Source organism: Adiantum capillus-veneris, chromosome 17 (assembly GCF_014529385.1).
Source record: "Adiantum capillus-veneris isolate H3 chromosome 17, ASM1452938v2, whole genome shotgun sequence".
Classification (NCBI taxonomy): Eukaryota; Viridiplantae; Streptophyta; class Polypodiopsida; order Polypodiales; family Pteridaceae; genus Adiantum; species Adiantum capillus-veneris.
In genome coordinates, this window is record NC_140947.1 from 21999036 (window position 1) to 22025762 (window position 26727).

Consider the following 26727-nt stretch of genomic DNA (forward strand, 5'->3'; position numbering starts at 1 on the left):
ACTAATATCATCCATTAGCATGTTTTGGCATTAGACCTGTTCTTTGAATGATGGTTGTAAAAACATTGAAGCCAAGGCTCCTTTATGATACGTGCCAAACCCTTTGCTCGGTCTAAAATCCATCAATTTGTCTGGATGATAGCTATAAAATAAAAAATAGCAGCTGTATTGGACGAGGTCATATGCCCTTCTTATGATGGCACTCTACAGATGATGGTGGTGCACCAACAAGCATTGTGATCAATGTTCATGCAAGAAACAAACGCGCCAAGGGGAAGGATAATCAACAAGCTTTGTAGCGAGTTATTTTTTTTTTCCCATCCAGCCACCACTGCCTTCCATTTCCGCCCCTTTAGCACCCATCACCACCACCACTCTAGCCCACCACTGGTGGTTAGTGGTGCTAGCTTACTGCCACCATTTGCCCCCTACTCCTACCACTACACCCATTGCCGCCCCTCCCTCCAGTAGAATAGCCAAGGACCTGCTCCTCCTCCTCCTCCTCTCTCTCTCTCTCTCTCTCTCTCTCTCTCTCTCTCTCTCTCTCTCTCTCTCTCTCTCTCTCTCTCTCTCCCGGTGGTTTCGCATCGTCGACTTTGACACTTTCTTCCTCTTAAAACAAAACAAAACAAAAAGCCCCAGCACTAGCATTAGAGCTAGGGTTTTTTTTAAAGGGAGTTTTTAAATTAAAAAACCCCTCTCCCTCCCCAAAGGCACTGAGAATTTTTTTAAACCCCCTCCCTACTACCCTCTCTCCCACTCACAATCTCTCTCGCTCTCTCTTCTCTCTCTCTCTCTCTCTCTCTCTCTCTCCCCCCTTCCCCCCCCCCCCCCCCCCCAATCGGCCCCTCCCCTCCCCCTCTTTTTCGACCGCCCTCTCTAGCCTGCTCCCTCTTCCCTCTCTTCATCCCCCCTCCCAAATTATCTCTCTCTCCGACCCTTCCCCTTCCCCTTCTTCTCCTTCTCTCTCTCTCTCTCTATCTCTATCTCTCTTCATCCCCTGCCACCCCTTCTTTCCTTTTCTGTGTCTATGCCCCTCGCCATCCCACCCCTCTCGTCTACCCGCCCCTGATATAGTAGAGAGAGAGAGAGAGAGAGAGAGAGAGAGAGAAGGAAATTGGAGAAGAAGAGGACCTTGAGGAGAAGAGGGTGACTGGAGGAAGGGAGGGCGGCTAGAGGAGGAGACGGAGAGAAGAGGTGAGGAAAGGGAGGATGTTGGAGGAGGAGGTTGAGGAGGGGGAGCAAGGGAAGAGGAGGGAGCACATGGGTGGTGAGAGGAGGAAGGGGAAATAGGGAGCCGCCCCCCCCCCCCCCCCCCCCCCCCCCCCCCCCTAAAAAAAAAAAAAAAAAAAGTTCGCTCTATTCAGCTTACTCGAAGACCTTACTCACAAGCCAAGGGGTAAGCAACACACAAACCAACTAATGTTAATATTGATAGACGCATGGCTTCTGTGAAGCAAAATCCAGCTCGACAAATAGTATTATGCCTTTGGTCGTGTTGGGGTTTGTCCACTCAGGTAAAGGCAATGCACGTGTAGGCGGAGGTTCTCACCTTTGCTTTTCTTTGTTTGCCTTCTCTCTCCTCTTTCATGTCTATTGATGTACATGCGATGCAGCTGTAGAACTCAGAAGCAAGTGGGAAGGTTGGAGCTATCATTAGCACTAAATTCCCTCCAGTGCCTTCGAATGAAATATTCTAAATCAATTTTGGAGCAAAAAGTAAGGGCTTGCATAGGTAGGCCAAAAAGGCTTGCCATCATTACTTAGCATGTGGCACCAATCCGGAAGCTTTACCCAATGGTCTGCAATTGCTTCCAAGAGTTGCATGCTTTACTAAGGCCTTATCTAGCGAAAATAGATGCACAAGCTCAGCCCTACACACTCCTTAGCCCTTGGACCATCGACACTTCCAAGCTGAACTTCTTGCTTGCTGGCTCCACAAGTCCTCCACACCTGCTGCCTGGCCATGCCTTTCCCATGATTCCACAATGCTCGCGACCGTGCATGACTGAGCTACTTGCAGGTTCTCTCGTGCCCGCATCCTCTGTGGTGCCATTCCTGCTCGCTCCAGAAACGCCCTACATCTCCTACCTTGGCCGCACATAATGGGAGAGCACTCCCTCAATTCCTGCACTCGCAGCGGGATTGCAACACTATTGCTTTGATTGTGGCCTACGGGTCTGCCGAGAGAGAGAGAGAGAGAGAGAAGACGACGACGACGACGACGACGAGAGACGTGCAATAGAAAGAGAGAGAAAAAAAACTCTTCTATACACTCGTCGAAAAGAGAGGAGAAAGAATTTTGCTATTCTTTTCTTTGTCTCTCACTTTCTCAAAGGCATCTTCTTAGATACCACAATGCATTTCATTAATTTCTTTCCACTCCATCCACGCTTGGAAAGAAAAAGAACACATTTTCCTTCCTTTTCCCCTTCAAACTTAGCGGAATCACTCATGATCCCCCCTGGCCCCCGCCGCCCCCCCCCTTCTTCCCGAGACTATTTAACATCTCCCTTGTCAGGTGGGATCAACGGTCGACGATCTTCGAACGATCTTGATCGTCCGTTTATTCTTATGAATAAAAAGATTTTGGCTGGTTGAGTCCCTCAAGACTTGAACCCACTACCTACCATACCGGAGACCAAGGCTCTTCCATTAAGCTATCGCGCGCTACTTGAAGTGGAGGTGAGAATGTTCGGTCATATAGCAAAAATGACGGGATGAGGATCACATGTTGTTCACACCATGATCACTTTGGGATGCTCGAGGTCACACCATGATCACTTTTAAATAAGTAGGTTCACACGGTGATCACATCTTGATTGGGAGTCACACAAGGTTCAGTTGGCAGTCACTTGATGTTCACATCAAGTTTACGTGGAGTTGTGATCACATAGTGATCACTTGGGGATTAAACCCCCAACGGACGGTGCAAAACCGATGCCGTCGCCTCACTCACCAGAGGGGGTGTCCAATGAAAACCCAAATCGTTAGGACATACTCTCGTATCAAGTTACATAAGGCCTTTACCTCCGGTGTCCAAATAAAACCCAAATCGTTAGGACATACTCTCGTATCAAGTTACATAAGGCATTTGTAAAGGCTAAACCATGATAAAATCTGAGGTATCGCCACTGCAACGTATAAAGAACCAAATTCTTTTCCGCCCCTTCCCTGTATCTTTCGCCTTCCTGTATGAGGAAGATCTAACTGCTCTGTCTTCTTTCGCACCTAAGCGTGACAGATTATGATTGGTCCTAATCAAAGATTTGCGACGATAGGTAAGGTTTTTTCTGAGCACCTTGGATTGGGGTCCTTATCACTTTATCAGATAGTCATTTGTTGGCTGTATGTGCAGATAAATTTCCAAGAAAAGCGAATATTTGATAACTTTCTCCTTTGGTAAAATGTGCAAGAAAAAAGGACAGGTTTTCTGCAGTGTGGTGCAGAACATCAAAGGATGTAAATACTGCATCAAATCAATGTTAGACATAGGATTTTTTATAAAGAGAGCTTCAAGACCTACACGGTACCTTGGGAGTCTTCATCATAATGGGCAACTATATGGTGTTCTTGAGTACTTTAGCGAGCTGCGGTAGGACCAATCTGATGAAACGGTGCAGGTTTGCCTACAATTACTTCTATTCTTTCATTCTAGAGGTTGACTCCACAACAATCTGTCGCTTAAAGCTTTCTGCCAAGCTGCAGATGGAAGATATTCTTTCCTTTCAAAACAACTACATTGTCTTCCTCCAAAACAAAACAAACCCACCCCGCACCTGCTACTAAATAGTCTTTAATACAAAGTGATGAGAGAACAAAAGATACGTATAGTCATAAGAACACACACAACTTTGAGAAATTAAAGACTATTACAAAGTGATGAGAGAATAAAAAATACGTATTGTCATAAAAACACACACAACTTTGAGAAATTAACATTAGTTGAGCTTTGGCACTTCTGGCCAAAGGTTTACTAGACTAGGAAAAGTAGTCAAAGGTCCATTTTGGGTGTTGATCAGGTTCCTTATTCACCCTTTCATAAGAGAGTTCCCTGTGTTGCTGGTCACATATACGTATTTTCGCTGTAGATGAAAGAACACAAAACGAGTCTCATACACTCGTTTAGTTCCATTGTGTTGGAGTGACACATCCAGCAGACACAAATAGAAGTTGTGTCAGAGATGCCACTCAATATGAAGGAAATTATGTAGCCAAGACGGATTTTGGAAAGGCACTCAACTACATGATGATATTTACAAGTAGTGGATTCTTGCAGTACAACAATTGTATAAAGAGAAGACCAACTTGTATATGCCAAATGATGATATTTTGAATAAGAGTCCATATGCAATACACATCCAGGAGACACAAATAGAAGTTGTGTCAGAGATGCCACTCAATATGAAGGAAATTATGTAGCCAAGACGGATTTTGGAAAGGCACTCAACTACATGATGATATTTACAAGTAGTGGATTCTTGCAGTACAACAACTGTATAAAGAGAAGACCAACTTGTATATGCCAAATGATGATATTTTGAATAAGAGTCTATATGTGATACACCTTGCAAGTTGTAGATGTCTGATTAGCATACCCAAATGTGAGTTGAGTGTAAGATAACCCACAAGGGATTCTTACTATGGTCCCTACATTAAGTGGCTTGATTGCCTATCTGCTAGTATCTGTCTCCTCTCCTAAATAGCACCAGGGCTCTTTGTTCTTTGGTGGTAAAAAAGACATGTGTAGAGGTGTCGACATAGACCCTTCCCAATAAAAACATACTTATAGATTGTCATTTTCAACCTCAGAAGAATAATCTTCCTAGAAATCAATCCAGATATCTGTGCTTGTGCATAACCTTACGCTGATAGTGTTACAAAGTGATGACTTGGCATGGCCTAAGGGACAGATAAAGACCACAAAGTCTTTTGCAGGATTGTTGGCACTCGACCCAGCCGACAAGGCGAGGTTCATGACCTGCTCCTGGACTGGCTCCTCTTGGACGTGGGCAAGATCACAGATGTTCAGCTTCTCGAGAGAGGGTATTATCAGGTAGAGTTTGAGTCTTCGTAGATGGTGGCCAAAGTGATTGCAATGAGCCCGCTTAGCATTCGAGCGGCTCGGGTTTTCTTCCGGCAGTGGCGCCACGGCTTCGACCTTGCTACAGATGTTCTAGAGGAGGAGGCATTTTTGCCCATCTCAGTTTGCTTCCCTGGATGGAGAAGGGAATATTTGCCTTTACTCCCTAGGATTGACTCCTTGTTTAGGCCGGTCTTGGAGACTACGCGTACTTCAACTCCAATAGCGGCCAAGGCTGCAGATTTGGTCACTGTTCAAGTTCTTGTTTGAGACACCTACACCCTCTCGAAGGAGATCTTACTGCCTCGGGTCGGTGGTGGATGGATGAGTCAAAGAGTGGAGTATTCGGGCCTTCCGAACGAGTGTTTCATCTGTCGACAAATGTGTCTACGACAGAGAGCTTGACTAGCTTCACAGATACAGGCTCCTAGGGCGATCCCTTCTTCGAGTTTCGAGGTCCCACCTACTGGGGCATTGGACCCCTCATGGAGGACCAGATCCAGCAACGGCAGCTTCTCAATTTGAGTGGCAGCAGGTGCAGGACCGTCGTCGAGGGTTAGGCTGCTTGCCCTAGCGGTCGCCCTTATGTGTGTCACGATTGTGACTTGCTACACTCTTCTTGATTCATTACAGATACAGATGCAAACTGTGACTAATCCGAGATGACTCGTGTTCTCGAATGGTCACAACTCTTTGCCCAAAAGTCATATCTCTTTACCAACAGCCACACTCCTTTGACGACCAGTCATGTCCCTTCGACCAATGGTTGGGGCTCTTCATCGAATGGATTTGTCCATTCGCCTAAAGACATGTCTATTTGCCTAAAGGATGTGTTTTTTTGTGAAGGGTCATACCTTTTCATATGTACCTGTTCGTCTCCTATATAAGGAGCCCTTGTATCACACTCTCAATCAATCAAACACAGAGTCTTCTGAGTCTTGTTTCTGAGTTCAGTTCAAGTTTCTTAAGTCTTAATCATGAGTTTAAGTACTTAATTAAGGATTAGTACCTAGAATCCTTACAGTGGTATCATAGCAAATTTTTTTCTCGAGACCCGAAGGTTGTGAGCCTCTCACCCTCGCCACTACCCTCTCCCCCCGTTCCCGGAGTTGCATGGAACCAGAAGAAAGATGGGAAATACATAGCCCAGACCATAAGGTAACCTGAAACCTTCTCTTCTAAATACATTAGTAAAGCAAGAGCAGGAGATGTGTGTTGAGGCAATCTAGCTGCAATTCTCGACGTATGCCTCTCCATCAGTGGTACCTCTTTGCGTGGATGGCGCGTGGATGGCTTGCACCTTTTGCCATGAAGGGTCGCACCCCTTGTGGTATCCGGCCTTGGCGCATGCCCCTTGCATGACTCTTCACCTGTCATCCGTTGCGCTGCAGCCCACGTTGACATACTTTCGTCGAAATCCTCTACGCAATTCACAGCAACAACGTAACGTTTTATTAAAATTAGCCAGCGCTTGAGTTTTAAAGTGGCTACCTATTAAGTTATTAAATGGTTTGGCTGGCCGCCCAATAACTGCAAGTGGGCATGTCACAAAACGGGAGTGTACACGAGCACTTAGAAAATCTGAAAATTATAATTCTTTGAGAACATGAGAGAAGGGAGAAGATCGACACAGTATTGGGGACCAGAAGATGGGCTGGCCCCCCCCCCTGTAAAGAGTATTCTTTTATTCAGGGAGAATTCTTATACAAGCACGAGAACCTGAGGAAACCCCTCCGTTCTGTAATCTTAGACCCGAAGGTCGTGCTTTCTCGTAAAGGGGCTTGGGCACAAGGCCGTTCCTTCCCGTAAGGGACTTAGGCGCGAAGCCGTGCTTTCCCGTAAGGGACTTAGGCGTGAAGCCGTACTTTCCCGTAAGGGACTTAGGTGTGAAGCCGTACTTTCCGTAAAGGGCCTTCCCGTAAGACGGGAGATTCCTGCAAAACAAACCACACAAACACGCGACAACAATTCGTATGACGAATCCACAATAGATACCTGTCACTCTTGCGCGGGAAAAGTGACTTCCGTGCTTCGTAGTCTCGCGATCTCTTGCGGCAGAGTCTTCTCTTGCTGATGTTGGTACCTCCCGTGAGTGAGGGCATGTGGTGCTTTTATAGCTCCCTGGCTATGGCACGAATAACTGCTCGCGTAGAGATCGCGGCCGTTTTTTTTTTTTTTTTGGCGCTGTTCTACTCGAAATAGGGAGAGACTCGAGAGAATTCGCTGGCTGGTTTTGTTGCTTTATCTTCTAAGTGGCTGCTTTATTTTATTAATAAAGAGGCCGGTCACTTTATAAAATAAAGTGTAAATCTGTTCAAACTTTAAAAACTCACTCCGTTAGTGAAAACAATGCTACACGGACACATTCCAGGCGTCCCCGGGTGCAGGACACGACACAGATGCAATGCAGACACAGACTCCTCGCGGGAAAGCATCTGCCCTCCCGCCACTGTTCCTGCTTTTTCGTAAAAAGCTTCATTGAACCCATCTTTATTCTTGTGCTTGCGTTCTTACGCATACTTTCTTACTCAGTTCGGATTTCCTCCTTAGCCTACGAGATGCCCCCTTACTGATGCACCCGTCACCCATCATGTGACGCATCAGAGGCACTCGTAATCCGGCCCTTTTCACCGAACTTACGGAAACTCCTTCGCGATGTTTACCGTCACCCATCAAATGACACATCAGAGTTGTCCGTTCCTGATGGCAGTTCCTGTAGCTACAATCTTTTAACAGTTCTTAGTGCACATAATAAAATATCATAAAAAGAGATTAATCATTAAAAATAAGAAAATAGTCCAATTAGCAACAGGGCACCTTTTGGTACAAAAATTAAGAAAATCCACACAAGCGAATGCAATGAGAAATTTTCAGCGTGAAAGATTGTTGCCGAATGCTCTTCTGCAAACATCAAGCGCTGCAAATTTTGGCAGTCACCTGGTGCGCGCACGATGGCTGATGACGGATTATCTGCACTTTCTCTCTATATATTTCATACATAGACGAGGTCCCTGAAGAAATCTTGCCGGAAAATCCTCCTCCTATTCACAAAGTGATCGTCATTCCAGATAAGCCGGAACCAGAAACCGCACATAAACCGGAAGTGATTATCATTTCGGATTCCCCATCTCCAGAACCCGCACATAAACCGGAAGTGATTATCATTTCGGATTCCCCATCTCCAGAACCCACACCTGTTCCAGAAGAGATACCGGTTCCCGAACCCGTTCCGACGCCCGCACCTGCTCCTGTTCTTGCACTATAGCCAACAGTTTTGCCGCAAAATTATCTGGTGTAGGTTATCCATTGCCACACCCCTCGATTACAGGTATGGGTGGTGTGGCACATATTTGTTATGTGCGAACCTCATCATTTGCCACATTTCGAGCACATTATGGGACGGTACCCTCACTTGGCATATTCTGTGACGGAGTGCCAAGTGGATACAGTGAACAATATCATCTCACAGCAGCCTCTAGTTCGGGTTCACTGCGAGTTGCAGCTTCCGGATTATACACCTCCTATCAACAAGGTGGAAGATATAGGTAAAATAATAAACATAGCACAGAAAAAGAAAATTGATGCAAAGTTGCCCGATCCATACAACGGTCACCGCGATAAGTGCGTGCTGGATCATTGGCTTTTCAAGATAGATGTTTATTTCGCAAACACACTGATCGATACAAAGTCACCGCGATAAGTGCGTGCTGGACCATTGGCTCTTCAAGATAGATGTTTATTTCGCAAACACACCAGTCTCATTGAAAGTAAGACGGTTGCTTTGGCAAGTTCCGTGCTAAAGGATACTGCATTCCTTTGGTGGTGTCGATGAGTTAAAGATGGAAAGATCACCGCTACATGGGACAAATTCCGGTGTGTTCTTTGCAAGGCTTGTGAACCTGCAAAAGCATCCACTAACACATCATCCTTGTGAACAATCACATCATCTTCATGCAACTCATCATGCTTGTGAGAAATCACATCTTGATCATGCAAATCATCATGCTACCATCCAAACCATTGTTACCATATACATGTGGTAGTGATGTGTGTGAACACACTAGGACCGCAGGGGAATTTTTTCCCTCTTTAGGAGGTTTTTTCCCCCGAGCATTGTATATACGTCGATCACTCTAGGGCGATCTATCTTTCCATTGCATACTAAGAAACACACTCTCTATTGTGTGCCTTGAGCTTCCCTCATCTTCTCCAATCTGTGTGCGTTTCTCTGCAACCCTAATTCCAACAATTGGTCTCAGAGCAGGTCACGTCCTCCCGGGCTTAGTCGCCAGTTGCTCCAGTACACGCCTGCTCACTTTCTCTGATTTCAGTGAGCTTTGGCGAGCGTTCGCAGGTCGACAAATATTTTGGGGAAGCTCAAAGAGCTAGGTCTGCTCAGAATTTTGATTTGGGCTCATTTCAGCCTCCGTTTCCACTGCAGGCAATACTGCACAGGCTATTTCGTCATTTTGTGCAGAATTTTTGTCAGTGCCGTTTCTGTATAGCAGGTGCCTTATAGTCTTCTACGGTTTGTGCATTATAACACAGGTTGTTCCCGCTCCGTTTCTCCTATTTTCGATCAGTTTTCACATCAGGTGCAGCATTTACCATGGCTGACAACAACAACACTGATGTGTTCAAGATGTTTGCTGCTAAGGACATGTTGGATGGGGACAACTACCCTATGTGGGCTTATATGATGCAACATGTTCTTGTGTCAAAGGGTGTCTGGAACATTGTGCAGGGCATTGATGTACGTCTTGGTTCTGAGGATGTAGGCGATGTTATGGTTGTTGCAGGTCTTGCTGCAAGGATTGCAGCTGTTAGAGTTGTTTTGCCTACGGCAGAACAAGCTCGTTGGGGAGTTAAGGATGTGCAGGCTCATGCATTGATTGCGTTGTCTGTGAAGCGCACCATTGTTTCTCACATCCGTTCAGCAAAATTTGCAAAACAGGCTTTGGATATTCTAGGAGGTCTTTATGCAAGCCGCAATGAGGCTAAAATTGCTTTGCTGCGTAAAGAGCTGGAGTCGAAGATTATGCATGAGGAAGATGATATGGACACTTTCCTTGCTAGTGTCAAGAATATCAATGAGCAGCTTATTTCTGCAGGTGAAGTCATTTCAGGGAGTTCCCTTGTGTAGACTGTTCTTGATGCCTTACCAGATTCCTACCAGACTTTTGCTAGTACTTGGAGACTGATGACCCAAGGAAATCCTGAAGTTGTCAAGTTTGATGCATTATGCACATTGCTGTTGCAAGAGTCACTTTCTAGAAAAAACAGGACTAGGCAGCGTGCAGTTGAATAGGCTTTTATTGCTTCTCAAAGAAAGGGTGGTAACAGTAATGCAGCCACTTCTTATGGTTCTGCTGCGAGTGGCAAAAATTGTGTTCCTAATGCTTCTGCTGGCAGTACTTCGTCTGGCAATTCCGGTGATAAGGGAAAAAAGAAGATGCGTTGCCATTATTGTAAAGCCAATGATCACTTGATCAAGTCGTGTCCTAAGTTGAAGGCCAAAGAGGCTAAGAAGAAAGAGGGTGGTTCTACTGCAAATGCTGGTTCCACTACAAATGCAGCCATTGTTGAGTCTTCTGTGAAAGGAGACTATGTTGCTGATGTTGATGCAGAATGGGCTTTTAGTGCAGAGTGCACTTACAATCTTGCTGTCCATGATGCATGCTTGTCAGTTGCTGCAGATTCACATGTGTGGTATTTCGACAGTGGTGCTACAAAGCACATTACCTCACATCGTGAATTGTTTACCTCTCTCGAGTCTGTCCCGCATGGGAATTCAGTCACTTGTGCCAACAACGCCTCTTATCCAGTTCAAGGAGTTGGAAAGATTGTGCTCACTGCTGCTAATGGCAGTTCCTTCACACTTGTTGATGCACTTTATGTACCTGAGATCAAGAAGAATCTCTTGTCTGTATCTGCACTTGCTAGACTAGGACTTGTAGTCAAATTTGTGGATCACAGATGTACAGTTCATGATCTCAGTTTTGGTGATGAAATTGTTGCATTTGGCCTTTTGTGCCGTGGGCTGTATAAGCTCACTTTGTATGACTAGTGTAGACAAAATTTTGCAAATGCTGTTGCAGATTCAAGGGCTATTTCAGATGCAAAACTTTGGCATGCACGTTTTGGTCATATGAATTTTGCCAGTTTGTTGCGTTTGCAGAAATTTGATATGGTTGCTTCTTTGCCGCCTCTTGAAGCACCTGTAAAATGTGTTTGTGAAGGCTGTATTTTGGGTAAGATGCAGCGTTCTAAATTTCCAAAGGATGGTTCAGTTCGGGCCACATGCAGGTTGCAGCTTGTGCATAGTGATGTTTGTGGGCCCATGCAAACTCCGTCCTTGGGCAATTACCTGTACTTCGTGACTTTCATTGATGATTACTCCAGGCATGCATGGGTATTTCCGCTTAAAGCGAAGTCCGAAGTTTTTATGTGCTTCAAACAATTTCTCGCTATGACTAAAAATGTCTCGAAATGTACTATGGGCACCCTCCGTTCCGATCGAGGGGGGGAGTATATGTCTCATGAATTTAATGCATTTCTGGCTAGTCGTGGGATAAAACACCAATGTACAGTGCCTTATACACCTCAGCAAAATGGTGTTGCTGAGAGGAAAAACAGGTCACTGACGGAAATGGCACGATGTATGGTCAAAAGTCAAGCTTTACCGCATTCTTTTTGGCTTGAGGCCATCATGTGTGCCACTTATGTACTTAGCAGGTGTCCTACGAAAGCTTTGCAGTCTATTACTCCATATGAAGCATGGCATGATAGAAAGCCTTCTATTGAGCACATGCGTGTTTTTGGCTGTTTGGCATATGCTTTGGTGCCACAAGTGCAGCGCAGAAAATTGGATGATAAGGCTGTCAAATGTATTTTTGTTGGTTATAGTGCTGAAAGCAAAGGTTACAGGTTGTATCATTCGCAAACAAAACGTATTCTGGTTTCTCGGGATGTAGTGTTCGTGGAAGATTCTGTTCAGCCCTTGCTGTCATGTACTAGAGACAGTATTGTAAGCTCACAGGACATTTATGACACTTTGTTGCCTCTTTTCAGTGGTGGAAATACGAATGTAAGTTCCAATGAGGCAAATGTACAGCCTATGGGGGTTTCTGAAAATGTTTTAGATCAACCTATTACTGCTGCAGATGTACATGATGTACTTGATGAGGAAAGGGCTGAAAATGAGCAGGCTAGAGGTATGCCAAAATGGCTGGTGCATACTTTGCGTGACAGTAAATTGGATGCACCTTTGTCTAGTCGTACTCGTTCAGGCTCTCGCCATGCATCTTATGCATCAGATTGTTATGCTTTGGCTATGTCTAGCTTACATGATGTTGAGGAGCCTCTGACTTTTGATGAAGCACAGAATTCAGAAAATTGGATGGCTACCATGCAATCAGAATATGATGCACTTATAGAAAATGACACATGGACTTTATGTGATTTGCCTCCTGGCAAAAAGGCCATTGGTACGAAGTGGGTTTACAAGTTGAAACGCAAGCTGGATGGTGAGATTGATCGCCATAAGGCTCGACTTGTTGCAAAGGGTTATGCACAGCAAAAAGGCATAGATTATGAAGAGACTTTTGCTCCCACTTGTCGTATGACTACTGTGCGTTTTCTATGTGCATTGGCAGCTCATTTTGGTTGTGATGTACATCAATCAGACATTGTTACTGCTTTCTTAAATGGTGACGTATTTGAGGAAGTTTATGTAACGCAGCCTCGCGGTTTTGTCATAAAAGGACAAGAGGACAAAGTGTGCAAATGTAACAAGGCTTTGTATGGGTTGAAGCAATCTCCTCGTGCTTGGTATGAGAAAGCTGACACTCATTTGAAGGCTTTTGTAACAGTCCAACAGAAAGCACATTGTATGTAAAGCGTGAGGGTGATGTATTTCTCATCGCGGTTCTTTATGTTGATGATTTGCTGATCATTGGACCAAATGAAAGACATATTACTGAATTTAAGGCTGATTTGAATGCTACTTTCAAGATGAAAGATTTGGGGCTGTTGCATCATTATTTGGGTATACAGTTTAAGCAGTGTGATGGTGGTATTGCCTTGTGTCAGAAAAGTTACATAGAGACATTGCTATGTAAGTTTGGACTTGAGGATTGCAAACCTATTGCCACTCCCATGGAAACAGGTTTGAAGTTGAGTCTACATGATGCTGGCGATCTTGGTGATGTCACTCTTTACCAAACTGCTGTTGGCTGCCTCATTTATGTATGCAACTCGAGGCACGATATTCAGTTTGCAGTCTCACAGGTCAGCAGATTTATGTATAGCCCAGGATGTAAGCATTGGTAGGCTGTCAAGAGGATTTTCCGCTACGTTAGTGGCACTTTACATCTTGGCTTGTTTTATCCCAAGGGGGGATCATTGCCACCAGACTTACATGCTTTTTCGGACTCAGATTGGGCTGGTTGTTTTGACACGCGAGTGTCCAAAGTGGTTTTTGTTTCATGCTTGGCAGTTCATGTATATCATGGTTGAGCAAGAAGCAACCTACTGTGGCCACTTCGAGTTGTGAGGCTGAGTATAGGGCAGTCTTCACAGCTACGGTTGAGTGTGTATGGCTCAGACGCCTTATGGCTGATTTGGGTGTTGGACAGGACACTACCAACACTATCTACACTGACAGTTAGAACGTATTGGCAGTTGTGAGGAACCCAGTTTTTCATGCTCGCACAAAGCACATTGAGGTGCATTACCAGTATGTCAAAGAGAGGCTCTCAGCAGGAGAGATCAGCTTGGCTTATGTGCCAACACAGGACAACCTTGCAGATCTTTTCACAAAGGCATTGTCTCATGAGAAGCTTGAAGCTTTCCGCAAAGCTTTGGGCTTACTCCCCTTTGTGGACTGATCATGTCCTCAGGGCATGGCACTTCCCTTTACTCATGTGCCAACTCTCGTTCACCACATCACTCCAGGGGGGATTTGTTACCATATACATGTGGTAGTGATGTGTGTGAACACACTAGGACCGCTGGGGCATTTTTTCCCTCTTTAGGAGGTTTTTCCCCCCGAGCATTGTATATACGCCCATCACTCTAGGGCGATCTATCTTTCCATTGCATACTAAGAAACACACTCTCTATTGTGTGCCTTGAGCTTCCTTTGTCTTCTCCAAGCTGTGTGCGTTTCTCTGCAACCCTAATTCCAACAACCATTGTGCAAATCATTATCATTCAAATCATCATGCTTCGCATAATCATGCAAATTTTGTGTGTCATGCTGTGTAGAAAAAGAGACTGAGAGAGTCTTCTTTTCCTGAATTCTTTCAATCTTGTCCTGCATATTAGTAATGAGAGATGGAGAATGAGCAATGTCCTCTCCATGAATGATAATAGGAGAATCACTGTCGGCATTGAGAGTTATAGTGTTAGCCGAAAAATTCATGAGAGCGTCATTATCACGAAACCATCGAATGCCCAAAATCATATTACATCCTGAGGGAGAAGAAACCACAAATCTTTTAGTGAAGGCAGCTTGTTGACTCCCAAAAAACACATCAAGGCACTCCTCCGTGAGGAGAGCGTCCATACCGGGAACAAAGCCAGAGACCTCGATAGGAGATCTCGGACTAACTTCGAGACGGGCACTCTCAACAAGAGAGGGATTGATCACATCATGCATACTACCTGGGTCAAACAATATGACAAAACGCTGCCTCGACGTACAACCATATTAATGAGAGAATCATCAATGGGAGGGTCAGGAGAAACATGGGGCACACTCGAGTTATCATTAATTGCATTGACAAAGGAAGTGGGTTCTGTGGATTCTTTAGATTCATTCGATTCAAGCTTAGGACATGTTCTTTTTATGTGACCCTCAATGTGACAATGAAAACAACAACCTTCCTTAGAATAAGTGCTTTGCTCTTCCGACGTGATGTATCCTCCTACAATTCCTTGTACTACCTTTTCATCTAGAGTAAGCTTAGGTTTAGCAATTGTGTTAGCCTTACCCTTAGATTCATTGGAAGAATTCTTTTCTTAGAGACTGTTGGAAGATTGGTTAGAAGAGTTACCATTCTTACCATTCTTACCGTTCTGAGGGTTCTGAGAAGTCTGCGAGGTATTTGTGGAAGTCTTGTTCTCCTTAGGCTTTCCCTTGTGCTTCATCTCCTGTGCGAGAGCAATAGCTACCGACTTGTTGAGATTGATTGGATCGAGTACCTCGACATCGTACTTGATATACTCGTCCAATTCAAAGAGAAAAGGCTCTTTGCGCTCATCATCCGATTTTCGTAATTGAGTGCTTAGCTGCAAAACACGATTAGAAAAAGACATGACTGACATACCATTTTGCTTGAGAGAGCACCAATCGTCCTTCAATCGTGCGAGGTACTGAGGTGGCATAAACTGCACCTTGAGCTTGTCTTGGAAATCAGCCCAATTGAAGGAAAGTGGCGTGAATCCGTCGGCTTCCTCTAGGTGCGCGGCTAGCTGTGCCTCTTGCCATTCGTGGTACCAATTGATGGCATCACCGGAAAGGTACATAGGTGCCGTCAAACCTTTGCTATTTCCTGTCTTCTTAGTTGTCGCAAAATAAGCATTAAATTGATGCAACCAAGAATGAATAACCGTAGCATCCATCTTACCATCATACTTACTGAAAGTCAACTTCTCTGTCAGTGGATGGTTGGAATCCGCGTCGTGGCTTGCACCACTTGAGGAACTCCCATGATCTTTGGGTGGTTCGGTCTTCGAGGCTAGCACTTGTCGAAGCAATTCTTGAGTGCGTAGCTCCCTTTGAGCGGCACGCTCGGCCTCTCTCTGCTTTTCGGCCTCTCTCTGCTTTTTCCTACCTTACGTCGATTGGCCGGCCGCTAAGTGCACGGTCCGCTCTCAATGAGTGAAAAGAGACACAAGGGGAGGCTGGACAAGCCCTTCTTTCTTGGGATTCCTATCACTCTTCAACAAAATACGATTAGGAATCGACACGCCCAAGCGAACTTGGGTTCGTGCGACCTCAATAAGCAAAAAAAATTGTGTGGTTCTTGTGTTTCTTTCCTTGAGTGATACAGAACATTGCCAAAGCTCTGATACCAATGTAAGGTGCAGCGGAATGATTGTTTGCGCTTTGCTCAAGATGAGTGCTCGAACTATGCTCAAGGTTCCTTTTAGTTCTTATGGAAGGGAGAGCCTTCTGTTCTTAATGAGAGAATGCTATGATCACAAACAAAGTGAATGGACACTGTGCGTGCAAGTGTATGAGACTGAGAGATAGAGAGAGAAGAGAGATACGACACCAGAGACGTTGTAAAACCCTCCTCCGAAGGCCCCACTCTCGTCGGCGAGAGTGGTCTACTTATTGATTGCACAAAGTGGTACAATGCGGATGCAATGGATTGATGCAACTTGGGACTATGTCGATGACGACGACAACTTTAGGGCTGAAATCTGTGGTCTTCTATCCGCTGAATTTCGGAGCTGTTTCGGTGGCTGAAAATGACTGTTTTGGCTGCGTTTTCGAGGGTTGAAAATGGGGGTCTTCTGCAACCAACTAGGGCTGAATCTTCCACTGTCCCATAGGGCTGAAAACGCTGACCATCTGATGCGACAATGGCTGAAAACCAAAAACGCTAGGCTCCCTTGTATCATTAGCAAAAACGCTAGGCTGTCTGGAACTGCTGATGGCGATCTGTAATTGGAAACGCAAGGGATCTGGGGGAAGTGCTGACGCTATGCAAAACGCTAGGGATCTGGTATTGCAGGCGATGCTACAAACTGGAAAACGCTAGGATAACTGTGGCGAGGATGGAGACCAAAAACGCCAAGGGTGCTGATGGGGGTTCGTGCTGGGAAGGTGCCTGTTGAGCGGGAAGCTCCTGCTGCCTCTTTTGCCAGAAAGTGCTAACTTGGGTTTGCTTATATATTAACTTAGCAAAATTGCCCTACCTACTTTTGTTGGAAAGTCACTTAAAAATAATAAGTGAAAAATGTCAAAAATAGAGAAAATAGGCTAAAATCACTGGAAAAATCCCCTAACTGATTCTAATGGATTCTGATGGGAATTCTGATGATCATGCTATGTGCAACCAGAGGATATGCATCTACACTAAGTGATTGGGCATGCACGGTCTACGAATAGACTCACAAAAGTGCCAGATCACTTCTAATCTAGACTTGACTGGACTGACTGAACCCTGATCATGCTGTAGCTTGTCCACGGACACATAGGGCTGGATGTGTCACGTGACACTGGTTCCTTGGTTGGCCGTGTACATCTCGGAGTTTCAAAAACTAACTCTTGAGATAGAGACCCTCAGCCCCTCCGACAAACTCCATAGTTTTGTTGATGGACTTGAGCCTTCTCTGTGAGATGATGTCCATAAATTTAATTCTGCCACACTGGATGCTGCAATCGCTTATGTCGAGCATCTTGGCGATAATCGGCACCCATTCAGAAGTTTCTTTCCTGGCGATCGAGCTTTGAATTTGCAGGCTCTTCACGGCGTAATCATCAAGGATAAGGTGGTCAGGACCAGTGTTCTTTTTCAGGACCTCAATCTTCGAGATAATACTCTGCTGGACAAAACTCATTTCGACCACAATCTTCTAGACAAGCAACCACTTCCAAAGCCTCATCTTCTGCAAATAATCAGAATCAACGACACAATCGTCCCAATCATAGAAGGAATGGTCATCGTGATTTTTGACAGGATACTTCTTCTGGGCAGCAAGCCTCTTAATCGTCTCCTTCAACCTCCCACTCCAACCGTTCAGGATTATGCACAGTTTGCAATGGACAGCACAGGTGGTATGAGTGCCCCAAGAAGCCAAACCCTTCAAATTCTCGCCAGAATTATCACATGGAGACCACAATTTCAGAACCTATCCACAACCAACTTCCTGTCCCAGATAAAGGCAAGCAAGCAGCATGTTGTGTTCGAGTTTCTACGGTGGTGAGTGCCTTAATGTTAAATGCTCGAAATCATGTCCCTGCTCCAGTGGACCTTTCAAATCATGTTGTTAGTCTCCTTGGCTTTGTTGGCAAGCAACCAATCAATGTTCTTGTGGATAGTGGGTTTTCTACTAATTTCGTCATCTCATCCTTGGTTACTAAACTTCGCCTTCAAACACAACCTAGTGAGGCAGCTTACCAGGTAGAACTTGTTAATGGTTCTCTTCTCGAGTGCAACAAAAGGATTGAAAAGTTGGATTTTCAAATTTAGGATTACCAGGATCAGCTTGGTTTTTCAGTTATGTCCTTGTCACATTACAAATTGATCCGTGGACAATCTTGGTTATTTCAGTATGATCCATTGATCAGTTTCAGAGATCACTCAATACGGCTCTTTCATAAGCAACAGAAAATGGAGCTTGTGGTCTTTTCAGTACCAAACCCATTATATTGGTCTCTGCTTTACAAGTCAAACGGCTGGTTCGATAACGTGATTGTGCTACTGCCTTAATCATTTTGCGAGATGTCAAACCCGGTGCAAAAGAAGAAGCTAATCCTTGTCAAACATTGCTTATTTGCAACAACCCTTCTTTCAACCCCATCTGGACTTGTTTCTCGACGAGCTACCAACAACTTTGCCTCCTCAGCGTCCTGTGGATCATCCCATAGAACCTCCACCAATTTGAGCCCCTTATTGAGTTTCATACTTAGAATCTCAAGAGATACAGCGGCAGCTAGAAGATTTGCTGGATAAAGGTCATATTCGCCGAAGCAGATTTCCTTTGGAGCTCTTGTCCTGTTGGTCAAGAAGAAAGATGGGTCTATGCGTCTTTGCATCGACTATCGTGCTTTGAATAAGTTGTCAATGAAAAACAAGTTTCCCTTGCCTCGCATCGACGAGTTACTTGATCAGTTATTGGGTGTAAAGATCTACTCCAAAATTGATCCAAAGTCAGGGTATCACAAAATTTGCATTCACATTGGTGATGAGTACAAGACAGCTTTTCGCACAAAGTATGGTCACTATAAATTTTTGGTATTGCCATCCGGGTTAACCAATGCCCGGCCTCTTTCATGACGCTGATGAACAAAATCTTCGGTCCTTACTTGGACAAGTTTGTGATCGTACGTTTGGATGACATGCTAGTTCTCAGTCGAACGATGGCTGATCACAAGAAACATTTGTAGCTTGTCTTCCAAATTCTGTGAACCAATGTGCTATACATCAACAAGAAGAAAAGTGATTTCTTCCAGAATCAAGTAGAATACCTTGGTCATATTGTTTCTGCTAATGGCGTTGCAGTAGATCCCAAGAAAATATAGGTCATTATGGATCGGCCTTTACCGCTCACCATCTCAGATGTGCGCTCTTTTTGGGGACTTGCAAGTTTAAGGTGCACAAGTTTTCGGATATTGCAACTTCTTTGACTGAGCTTACCAAGCAAGATAAACTTCAATGGTTTGAAGAAGCAGAATAGTCGTTCAAAGCCCTTAAACATGCCTTGACGACAACTCCATTCTTGGCTATTGCATATCCCACTCAACCTTTTCACGTAATGACAGATGGGTCAGATCGTGCTTCTGGAGGTGTTCTTATGCAGAATGAGCGTGTCATTGCTTTTGACAGCCGCAAAATTTCAACCATTCAAATGAGATATCTAGTTTATGACAAAAAATTCTTGGCCATTGTTCATGCTTATCGCACTTGGAAACACTATCTTCTCGGCGCAGATTCCGTGGTGCAGACAGATCGTGAGTCATTAACATACATTTTTACTCAACCAGTGATGAATCCTTGTCAAGGACGATGGGTTGAGTTCTTGGCAAATTTTCATATGATTATTCAATACGTGCCAGGCCTTGCAAATGCAATTGCAGATGCCTTGAGCCGCATGCCTCGCGCTATCAACTTTGCCATTTTTGGTGTGCAGATGGAAATACCTGCTTGTTTCAAGTACTCATGCTTGTTTCAAGTATGAGTATTTGACAGATAGAGATTTTGGAGATGCATTTCAAGCTCTTAAATCCTCTACTCTGACTCTTGCTGCAGAGATGAATATGTTTGCAGCTTACACTATTGTTGATGACTTGCTGTATTACATTGATCGCATTTGTGTTCCACACAATGCGCCATTGAGGAAGATTTTGATCCAAGAGCATCATGAAGTCCCTTTTGCTACTCATCCAGGCATCAACAAGACATACAGGTTGTTATCCGCAACATATTTTTGGCCACAAATGCAGCAAGATGTTATCAAGTTTGTCAAAGATTATCATTCCTGTCAAACAATGAAGGCTTCTCGACAACTTCCTCAAGGTTTACTTCATCCTTTACCAGTACCTCAAGAAAGATGGGAAAGTATCAGCATGGATTTATCATTTTATCACTACTTTGCCTTGTTCCCAAAAAGGTAATGCACAGATTCTCGTAGTGGTTGATCGGTTTTCAAAGATGGCCACACATTTTTCTTGCAAGAAGGCTGCTTCGGCCCCAGACGTTGCACAATTGTTTCTGCAACACATTTTCACACTACATGGATAACCAAAGTCTATTGTTTCAGGCTGAGGAGCTGCCGCTGCTGGATCTGGTCCTCCATGGGGGGTCCAATGCCCGAGTACGTGGGACGTCGAAACTCGAAGAAGGGCTCGCCCTAGGAACCTGTATCTGTGAAGCTAGTCGATCTCTCCGTCGTGGACCCATTTGTCGGCATATGAAATAGTGGTTCGGGAGGCCCGAATACTCCACTCTTTGACTCATCCACCCACCACCGACCCGAGGCAGTAAGATCTCCTTCGGGAGGGTGTGGGTGTCTCAAACAAGAACTCGAACAGTGGCCAAATCTGCAACCTTGGCCGCTATTGGAGCTGAAGTGCGCGGAGTCTCCGAGACCGGCCCAAATAAGGAGCCAATCCTGGGGAGTAAAGGCAAATATTCCCTTCTTTATCCAGGGAAGCAAACTGAGATGGGCGAATCTGCCTCCTCCTCTAGAACATTTGTAGCAAGGTCGAAGCCGTGGGGCCACTGCCGGAAGAAAACCCGAGCCGCTCGAATGCTAAGCGAGCTCATCGCAATCACTTTGGCCACCATCTACGAAGACTCAAAGTCTACCTGATAATACCCTCTCTCGAGAAGCTGAACATTTGTAATCTTGCCCACGTCCAAGAGGAGTTGGTCCTGGAGCAGGTCCCAAACCTCGCCTTGGCTGGGTGGGGTGCCAACAATCCTGCAAAAGATTGAGGTGGCTCGGAGCCTTTCCACCTCGGCCATCAAGCTTGCTTGTTCTTCTGGCGAAAGAGCAAGTCGAAGGGTCAGTTCCGCGGTGTCGGGCGAGGGGGCTTCAGCAGAGTCCCTCTGAGGTGAAGTAGGAATCGCCATTTTGTGTCTACTGCTAAAGGAGGATGGAGATGAAGGCGGCGAAGAAGGCAAGGACGAGGTCATTGTAGACTAAGCCGACGGAGCCGAAGTCGATGACGACTAGGCCGACGATGAAGACTACGCGAGGGGGGGGGGGGGGGGGGGACTGCGAACAACACACAGGCAGCGCGCAGGTTAATGGGGAGGGGGGCTCGAGCGCAAGCAAAGGGGGAACAACAACATCAGCGAGCTCACCATCTCTTCCGGGACGTTGCTTTTCAAGAACTGAGTTGCGTTCCAAGGGTCGAGACGTCGAAAGTAACATTTTCATGTTTTGGTTTACTGAGCGTTTGTTTGGAGGAGTACTTCCTCTTTGCGAGGCAGGACGAGGAGACGAAGGCATGATTCTCTGCAGGAGAAAAGCACTTTGAGGAGCTCGAGCCGGCTCAACACAAGTGTTTGTTTGGGCGTAGATCCAAGGATCTGAGAGTGGTATACACTCGAGATGAGATCAGGGAGTAGTGATTTCTGAGGAAGGACTTCGTGTCCAAGAAAGCAGAGTTCATCTGCAGAAAGAAGACTCTAGGATTAGAGTCGCAAAAGGATTGTAGGGATGCCATGTGAAACCGGCCCGTAAACTCGCTATAGGGCGATAGACTTTAGCTTTCACCCGATCTTAACACTTGAACTTTAGGACACAAAACCTGTGAACAGAATTAACACTTCAAACAAATCACGGCTTGGCAGTTAGAATTCTCCCAAACAGACAGCCACACCTATAGGCCCCAAAGGTTGGCAAACCTTTCAATATTTCTTTATTTCAATAAACCTTTGAGGATAAACTTGTAAACTCCTACGTGCTGTCCCACTCCGATTGGGCTGAAAATGATCTATTCTAACCCAATTTCGGTAACATAACTGCAGTAGGAGGCTTTGCAGATAAAATCCCCATACAGTAGGTGACTTCCCGCGCGCATAAGAGCACTTTTGCAAACCTGGCAAGAATCTGCAGCATGCTGAATTCTCTGTTTTCAGCTCTGAAAACACGCCAAATTACTTGTACAGCAGTGCCCTAGCTTCCCCGAAGCTCCTGGTTGTATTAGGGATCAAAAACGGCCGAAACCCTAAACCTGCAGAAAACACAGCAGGCTATAATTCTCTTGTTCGGGCTCCATTTCGCGTGCTGCTCGCATCCATAGCAAGCCCTCGAGCTCCGGCACCTTTGAATTGGACGAGATTTCTCGCATGAAATCTCTCCGAATTCACCTGTACCTGCCGGGGATTAGCAATTAGCTAATCCGGTACCTATGCAAGAGGGTGTTGCCTCGGATCTAGGCCACGGAGCCTCCCTCCTTGGGAATGAGATAGATCAATCCATCACTCATGTTGTCATGCATCAGTCCTGTGTGAAAAATGTGCTGGTTCGCCCTACAAAGGTCCAAGCCAAACACCTCCCGGTACTCTAGAAAGAAGCTAGGAGTCAAACCATCCTCCCGTAGGCAGCTACCCCGAGGAAGTGCCTTGAGGGCCTCCCGCAACTCGCTGTAGCGGTCGCTCGAGCTGCTGTCGCATCTCCTAAGTGACTAAACAATGTATCTGTGCCCACACTTGCGCACTGCATGCCTCTCGACGCTCAGACTACGGCTCGGCTGAAAGAAGCTCACGATAGAAGTCAATAGCAACTACATGCATATCCTCTGGCTCTGACGTAACTGACCCATCAGGCCGCCTCAACTACTTGACACTAGTGTGCGCATGGCAAGGACCCATAATCTCAAAGAACTCACCAGTGACGCTGTCACCAACCTGTGTCCACTAGAAAGCCTCTTAATAGAAGGCAAAATCGTGTCGTCGCTCCTCTATGGTGATCAGCTCCTGGCGAGCCTGTTGCATTTGACCCTCTATCCAAGAACTGTTTGGATGGCGCTCCTGCAGCCCCTGTAAGGACGCAATGCCCCGGAGCCTCTTCTCCTCCTCTCTGGTCGAGCCAAACGAGCTGCAGACTCATGGAAGAAGAAGCGGCTAAGCTCCGTAAGGCCATTGGCCGCTCTAGCATCAGGATCCCCCTGTGTAGCTAAGCTCTCGGTCCACAATGCCACAACCTGCTCTCTGAGCTCAGTGTCCAACAAAAAACTGACTCGTTGATGTTTGTCTGCCACAGTAAGAATTAGAGGTGCATGATCTGAAAAGGTGGTCCCTGCCAAGATGCCAACTGAGCCACCCATGTCTAGAATGCAGTCACTAGCATAGAAGTGATCTATCCTAGATAGATTCACGCTTCCAACTCTGTGATCCGATCTCGAGAAAGAGAGACTTTCTGGGGGTCGTACAAAGCCCACATGCTGCCATACATATGAAATCCTCATAGTCATACATAGGCGCTCCCACGCTGCCAACTCTGCCCCATGGATAGTGACATGGCTGCCTCCAATCCTGTCTAAGGGGTCTTCCAACATGTTGAAGTCCCCCCCCCAATGCACCACTGCTCTGTATGAGGCAAGGTCTCTACAAGATGTGTCCAAAACTCTGCCCGTGCACTGGCATGGTTGGGCGCATAGATGTTCAAGAAGCCTATAAGGCTACCTTGAACGTGCATGGTGACCCATTGGGCCCTGCCTGGCACCACAATGCCTCTGTCCACAATGGCTTGCTGCCATGAATCCGCAATGGTCATACATAGACCTTCCTGGATGCCACCCATCCCAAAGCCAGCTGACCAAAAAGTCTCATATCTGCCACACAAAAATCTGTCAACAACGCAGAATACGGCTCTCACAAAGGTGGTGCTCTTGTAGCATGAGAATGTCAATAGGGCCACCCACTAAGCATCTCTACAACTCCTGTCTCAGACGGCCACGATGGCGCACAAACTGTGGACCTTTGAGGCCTTGTATGTTCCATGAGACTATCCTCATTGGATCGGTGGGAAAAACCTGATCTGCTGCAGCAGCCAAGTGAGCTATTTTTGAGGCTGGTTTGGATGGGAAATAGTCCGCATCCGAACGACCTCGAGACAAACTAGTCTGCAGCTCCTGTCCTACCCATGTCCAAAAGGCCTGTGCTGTCCTTTGAACCACATCCTTTGCCCAAGATTCCTCATGAGTGTACACATAGCAAGGAGGAAGCTTAGTATCTGCAACAAAGCGCACAATGATGTGCCTCCACCCTGTGGCGTCTAGCAAAGTCACTACGAACTTTGCCAGCGGCCACAGAGTCTACACCAAGTCTATAATCCCAAGGTCTGCTGTGTGATGGGAGAACTCCAGAGCGTGAGTCTGAAGCTAGCCAAGCACTGAGACCAAGGTCCAGTCTTGTGGGTCGCGGCCACACAATGGAGAAAGAGAACTCCATTGCAGAGTCCACAACATCTGCCCCACGTGCCGCAAGAAACACCACATGCACACAGAAGCAAGATGCCTCAAGATCAGCATGGGGATCTCCCAAAAAGCGGGTGAAAGCGTAGCCGAACCGATCCCACTATCTGCTGATGTCAAAGCTCTAGAGGCCTACTAGGACAGTACTAAAGGCCGAAGTCTCAACCACAAGAGGAGTGCGAAGGTAGGGCTGACTCTCTCTAGCCACCCTACTCGACGCAAAAGTGCTGCCTAAGGAACGTCGACCAGCAAGAGAGCGAACATACCCCACCACAAGAGTAGGAGAGGAGGGTGTGGGCGTCAAAGAAGATGCGGCTGGAGGTGGTGGTGGGGCAGCTCGGCGGGTAGTAGCGGTGGGTATTGAGGTGTTGGAGGCGGCCGGGGGGGGAGGGGTCCTCCTGTAATGGCGAGGTGAGAGAGAACGAGGATTTGTGTCGGTCTCTTGCTGTAGAGGTCCGAAGCGATTTTCCATGGGAATCCACTCTTGTCGAGGCACTGTGTAAGGATTCTAGGTACTAATCCTTAATTAAGTACTTAAACTCATGATTAAGACTTAAGAAACTTGAACTGAACTCAGAAACAAGACTCAGAAGACTCTGTGTTTGATTGATTGAAAGTGTGATACAAGGGCTCCTTATAAAGGAGACGAACATATACATATGAAAAGATATGACCCTTCACGAAGAGACACATCCTTTAGGCGAATAGACATGTCTTTAGGCGAATGGACACATCCATTGATGAAGAGCCGCAACCATTGGTCGAAGGGACATGACTGGTCGTCGAAGGAGTGTGGCTATTGGTAAAGAGGTATGACTTTTGGGGGAAGGGTTGTGACCATTCAAGAACACGAGTCCTCTCGGGTTCGTCACACTTCGCATATGCATCTGTAATGAATCAAGAAGAGTATAGCAAGTCACAATCGTGACATTCCGTCCCATTTAAATTAAAACCCCGTGCTCAAATGAAAGTCATCCGCTTGTCAAAGAACTCTTAAAGAAGGTTTGGGTATTGTTGCATGTCTTCATCCGTCTGCCAAGTTGAATTTGACTCATCAAGATCCATCCACTTAACAAGAAATTATGTTGTGATCTTTCGTCTTTGTCTCTTTTTGTCGAACATCAAGAATCTTTTCTGGAACAAGAATTACGTGTTCATCCTCAATTTCTAGCACATAAGAAGATAAGTCGGGAATTGGCGAATCTCCTTGTATGTACTGTTTGAGCTAAGACATGTGGAAGGTTGGATGAAGTTTTCTCCATGAGAGTGGAAGCTCCAACTTGTAACTGACAACTGAATACTTCTTGATTATTTTGAAAGGTCCATAGAAGCGAGGGTGCAACTTTGGAAAGACTGATTTCACAGTTTTGTAGCGAGATGAGGTGCTACATATGACAGGACCAAATCTCCTTCTTGGAAATCTGCACGTCATCGATGCTTATTGGCTTGTTTTTGGTACTTTTGTTGGACATGAAAAAACTTGTCACGTTCTTGAATAAGTATATCTTGCATTTCTTGAACCAACTAATCTGCTAGAGCTACTTTGTATTGAAGAACAAAGTTTGTCGGTACAAGAGGAGTATGCCCCCATAAGCTGCTTGGAATGGAGTCATGCCAGTCACTAAATGTATAGAGTTATTGTATGCGAACTCTACAAGTGGCAAATACTCTTCCCATGATCCCAATCAAATTCGTATGTAATGTCGAAGCATTTCTTCCAAAATTTGATTCACTCTTTCTGTCTGACCATCAGTTTGAGGATGGTATGCTGAGCTGAATAGCAAATTTGTTGTAAGATGCAGCGGAAGTGAATGTTGAAGTTTGCTCAAGATGAGTGCTCCCAGCTGTGCTCAAGGTTCCTTTTACTTACGAAAGGGAGAGCCTTCCGTTCCTTTAGTGAGAGAGTGCAAATGATCACAAACAAAGCGGTGAACACTGTGAATAAAGGTGCATGAGACTGAGAGATAGAGAGAGAAGA

The 26727-nt window shown here is 45.6% G+C and overlaps 1 long non-coding RNA gene across 1 annotated transcript in view; it reads left to right on the forward strand.

Annotated features, from left to right (window-relative positions):
* The first annotated feature begins 3135 nt into the window (after positions 1-3135).
* The window catches only part of LOC147436909 (uncharacterized), a 118977-nt gene continuing 95385 nt past the window's right edge, over positions 3136-26727 (forward strand). The window contains exons 1-2 of the long non-coding RNA XR_015184707.1: positions 3136-3281; positions 3359-3623. This is a non-coding gene — a long non-coding RNA (uncharacterized LOC147436909). The remainder of the gene's footprint in view (positions 3282-3358; positions 3624-26727) is intronic.